The sequence below is a fragment of the Symsagittifera roscoffensis genome, chromosome 2 (assembly GCF_963678635.1).
Source record: "Symsagittifera roscoffensis chromosome 2, txSymRosc1.1, whole genome shotgun sequence".
Taxonomy (NCBI): Eukaryota; Metazoa; Xenacoelomorpha; order Acoela; family Convolutidae; genus Symsagittifera; species Symsagittifera roscoffensis.
In genome coordinates this window covers 10,707,216-10,712,756 of record NC_087063.1, presented here as the reverse complement: position 1 = coordinate 10,712,756, position 5,541 = coordinate 10,707,216, and the positions used below count along the sequence as shown (strand labels likewise).

The 5,541-nt window shown below is 38.8% G+C and overlaps 1 pseudogene; it reads left to right on the top strand.

Moving 5' to 3' along the window:
- The first annotated feature begins 4,898 nt into the window (after window positions 1-4,898).
- Window positions 4,899-5,069, top strand: LOC134840782 (U2 spliceosomal RNA; annotated as a pseudogene).
- Window positions 5,070-5,541: the final 472 nt, after the last annotated feature.

The following is a 5,541-nucleotide window of genomic DNA, read 5'->3' as shown; positions in this document are numbered from 1 at the left end:
AAGTTTTACGGTCGGTCGAACTGTAGTGAATGTCCTGTGTAGATTTCTTCCGGGGAGTCGTCTCCTCTAAGCACGCTTTCACTCTTCTTACGACTCTTCAGAGTTTCTCCCCTTTATATCGTGTAATAGCGGGGGACACTGAGATACGATATTATCCACAACCCCGAAAGGGTGATGTTGGTGGTCAAACTAAATCGGCCGATCAAAGGATTACGCAAGTTCCCCCTTATTTTAGGCTCTTTTCGGCTCTCCTCTTGCGCTTCTAGCTACTTCAGCAGACCGTGGGCACAATAAGTAAATTCTGAGTCGCAAAGGAGGTTAAAGCAATTTACAGTGCCCTTAATTAGCTAACTACTATTTAGCAACTTCTATAACGAAGCCCGCGTTTCGTTCCATTCAATCGATTCGTTATCTCGCTCGTCGATTTTCGCTTGAAGCAATTCTAAACTCACCTGCTCCAGTAGCGCAACTCGCTCACACAAATAATTCAATTCGGTACTAAACTCGGGTTGAAACGCAACTCGCTAGCACAAAGAGTTCAACCCGGTACCTAACTCGGGTTCCAATCAACTCGCTCACTAGCAAAAATTGTTCTCTGACTGAGAACCAGTTACTTATAATAGTAACCAACAACTGTTCTTACTATTACACGCTCTCCGGTACCCTCCAAGTCTTTATCTTTTTTTACACTTAGTTTCAGCTGAGTCACGCCATTCCTTATCAGTACTGACATCCGTTTAAATCACCCGTCCGCACATGTTTAGGGCTATATCCCTCCCCCTGTCAGCTCTGCCACGTGCCAGTTCGGTTTTTTTGTCAATCTTTTCACGCTTATTGGATACCCGGTATGCGGTAGTTGTCACAATTTGACCAAGCAAACAAATGTCATACGATTCTAGTCAGCAAATTCCTGACCTCAGTGACGTCAGCCCTCGTGTTCAACTCAACCTCCAAAGCATGCTATGTTTTCTCAGTAACCTTCCAAAGGTCTTTATTTTAATGATCCCGTTAACGTTCCGACCTCCCAAGGGTAAGGGGAGACCCTTTTCATGGATAACTAAATAATTTCAGGCATCTAATTTTTCGATCTGTACTCTATTCCAATCCCGACCTTCTAACTATCAGGGGAAAATAGATCGTCTATTAGGGGTCAAATCAAACCAAAAAGTCACCTCCGGGAAGCAAAGTAAATTCCCCGTTCGTTCATAATATTTAGAAGACCTAATTCTCATGCTGCGGTCCTATTAGTATCAATTTCCTCTGGGACTACTTTTCTTTAGTCTAGTTGAATTGCTATTAATAGCTCACTAGCCAAGCTAAGCTGAACACAACGTTTACCAAGTCCAATTTGAATTAACTCTACTACTCCAAGGTTGCAATGTAAAAGATATATCTCTATCAGCTTCTACCTTCCAATATATGAGTTTTCCTCCCAACTTTTAGCAAGGTGACCCATTCTCATTTCCAGGGGTTGGGCTGGGGAATACGCCACTTTTCGGTGTTATTCACAGGGTTTTCCATGTAATTTTGGGGTTAAACCCCCAAAGGTCAACTTAAGGTTACCCAGGGTCAACCGGGGTCAAACTTCCTTATTTGGGTTCAGAATCCGATGGGGATCCTAACTACCAAGTTCCATTCATATCCCATTACTACTTCACTAGTTAAACCATTTCTAAGGTCCATTATCACTTTTTCCGGAAAAAGGCTATTAACACCGGAAGGAGTCGCCGGAGGGTTTTCACTCACAAGGGGACTTTTTTTTTCGGGGTTTGTATCTTGTGTCGATTGCTGCAATAAAACCATTATGCCACCGTTCATCATTTCGCGTAAATTGCCTATTTTTGGTCTAGGGGGTGTTTTCTCAAGTGCTAATAGCTTCCGGTGCAACCGCCGGATTTGGTTCAAATTATAATACAAGCTGTATTTTGCCATTACCTATCATCCTTCCAAATTTCAGCTCCCTGTGATCATTTGAGGGCGGGAAATGAATTCCGGACGTTAGGGGTGGTTTGTTTACTTAGGGCATAAAACTGGAAGTGGGGTTTCTAGGTGTCTGGGGTTCCAAATGTAGGCTTCCCTCAACTAGGCCTACAACATATCAAAATTTGAGCCCAAAACCGCCGCTAGTTTCCGAGTTCTGATAGGGCTATTTACACTTCCGGGGACCGTTATCACTTGCCTCCCAAGGGTCTGAGGGGTCCGTTTTTTGTATGCCCGGGTAAAATCATCTCTAGTATCGCTCCTCCGAATTTCATAACATTTGCGTCCTTTGTTCCGATTTGGAAGGGGGGGGGGGGGGGTTCGTCGATTTTGTCAAAATTTGTTTTCTGGCATAGAAGGGACGATATCTTTGAAGATTGAACTTTTTTGAACTCTACCCTTTGTTTGCTCTACTACTTAACTTAATGACAAATCAATCTTACGCTCAGATTATTATAGCATGTAATACAGTAGAATCACCAATTCTACATCCTGCAATAGCACCGAAGAAGGAACTTTGAGTGGCAAAGATGAAAAATTGAAAAATTAGCCAAAAAATTTGTTTCAGTTATCGATTTTTTTTGTCCGGAAGATTTCGATGTGTAGATTTCAGGAAGATAATTTCGACACAATACGGCGTCAGTAATTCAAAAATTAGTTATTTGTTTTCTGAGTTGTTGTACAAACCCAAAATAATCTGCAACTTTTCTTCTCGAAAAGACACTTTCCTGTCGGATAGCATCAGTTGTCGACACAGACCTATTTTGGTCAACACTGGCGCCCAAAACTTTTCGTCCAGACAATTCTGTTCTTTCCAGCGACAGAGTTTGATCATTTCGCTTTTTGTGGCCGTCATGCTCTGCATCACATTATCATAACTTATGAAGTCCATTTGAGTGTCGACGAATCCTGGCTCGTGGTAGCGCCCGAGCCATTCCTGTTCAAATTTGTCTCCCGTTATGCGATTTTTTTAAAAATTCTTTTCTGTTATAGACCCAAAAACAACCATATTGATAACAGTGCTTCTGATTTTGTTAAATAAAATTCGTTTTCATGCAAAAATTTTAGACGGAAGCAATTTCAAACAATCAAATTTAAAATATCAATAAACTCAGTTTTTCGCCATATAAGAGAATAGAACCAAATTTTTTGTTTCTAATAGCTTTTGTTTGAGTTTTTCTCACAATTCAGGAAATTTTTTTTTTTTTAGATTTCCAAAACTGGATTAGAAACCCGGATTGACCTCAGCATTGACCAAAATAGTCATGCAGTTCTAAATTATCAGTCTATGAGAAAATGTAAGTCATGAAAACTTCATACATTTTCATATAATGCTAAATGGTGTATTCGAATTTTAAGTTTTTTCTTCTTTTGACATAAAAATTGGTGAATCGTAATATTCAACAACGAAAAGTTTGTTGACAAAAAAAAACGAAATATAAAATAGGAGACAAATACTTCCTTCAGATTATCGGGCTGGTCTAAAAAGAAATGGCTTTTAAATGCGAAAAAATCAACGGATTTTTTTCAAACTTTTCCCTCTACCAAGAAAGATGGCAAAATGGTTTAGAAGAATCACTATCAAAGTTTTGACTAAGCAGAAGGCAGCAAAAACAGATTTCTCAGCAGAAAGCTCTAGTTCTAATTTACTATTTTATTTAGACGGTTGAAATTTTTTTCAATAGATACCATAGAAGGGGATCGTACGTAAACTCAAATCCATTACTAATGAAGTTCGAACAAAGCGAATTCAAAAAACAAACTGATTAAATGATAGAATCTTTAGAAATTAGAGGTTTTTAACTACCTATAGAGCGCAAATTTTGAGGTCAAGTCAATATATCAAAATTTCAATAAGCTCTTACATCTTTGTCAGGAATGCCGCTTTCTGTTTGCTAGTCTGTTTTTATTCATGTTTCGAAAAATCGAACACAAAATTGATCTTATTATTTTTGTTATACACCCTATGAAAAATTCAAGAATAACAATAGTTCAAAAAATCAATATAGAATCTAATGATAGTCCTATTCGATTACGAAAGGCGCAAAAATTTCATGGCATCAGATTTATAACTTAACTTAAAACACACTTGGCATCTCATCTATAACCTAACTTTAAACACATGGTATTTTGTGTCACCTTCCTGCAAATTTGAGAAAAACAACATAGCCCGTACCGAATTTTTCTCACAATGTCACGTCTGATCATACATTGTCAGACACTAGATGCTTTCCAGCTCTGTGCATATCTCTTTCACATGTGATCATTTCTGCCGTTTGCAGACTATACCTGAGTCAGACATGATTACACCTGAACAGACATGACTATACCTGGTCAGGTATGACTTTACCTGGTCAGACATGACTATACCTGGTCATACATGATTATATCTGGTCAGAAAAGACTATACCTGAGTGAGGCCTGACTATACCTGGTCAGACATGACTATACCTGGTCATACATGAATATATCTGGTCAGAATACACTATACCTGATTGAGGCATGACTATACCTGGTCAGACATGACTATACCTGGTCATACATGATTATATCTGGTCAGAAATGACTATACCTGAGTCAGGCATGACTATACCTGGTGAGACATGACTATACCTGGTCAGACATGACTATACCTGCTTCAGGTCAGATCATGTAAGAAAACTTAGCGCTACATAACGGCAGAAACGCAGATGGTTAAAGTGTAGTCTACTGTAGTTTTACGATAGAATTGCAAGCCGGCACGGTGTTTTTATAAGGCAAAGAATTATAATGACTGCCTACTTTTGATTACTTACCTTGATCTTGCATGAATTGTTTTGGGAGCGACCTAGCTCTCAATCCAGTGGGATAGTTTAAAAGTTTTTTTGGTTCGAGCTGTTGTGTCTGAGGTATGTAGAAAAAAATCATTTGTTTCAGTTATCTCTTCTCGGCCTTTTGGCTAAGATCATATGTAGTTTCTGTTCTTGTCAACTAAAATATGGCAAAAATATTAAACTGATTTTTGCTTCTCGAGCTAATACCGAAGCTTGCTTCAGTTGACTCACGGTTTGTCCCGGTCTTACACTACCATCCTGATATGTCTGCTTCATGTCTGATCATGTAATTTCAGGCATGATTATATGTGGGCCAGGTATGCTCATGTAAAGTCAGGTATGATCATGTCTGCTTCAGTTCTGATCATGTAATTTCATGCATGATCATGTCTGGTCCAGGTATGATCATGTAAAGTCAGGTTTGATCATGTCTGCTTCAGGTCTGATCATGTAATTTCAGACATGAACATGTCTGGTCCAGGTTTACTTCAAGTTTAATTATATCTGACTCACAGTCAGATTTTTTTCAAACTTATCCTATAGATTGCGTATGTATTTTTGATGTCCAGATTTAAATTTAACTACAAGTTTCAGTACGGGAGAAAGCTTATCATTAGCAGAGCACCATATCAGAGCAGAGCACCAGTACTCTGATCTGTTATAGCGCCGCTGAATTTTTATAATAAGTACTGTTTTATCTAGACTGATTGGTCTTGATCTAGACCTGATTAGATTCTACCTGAAGTTA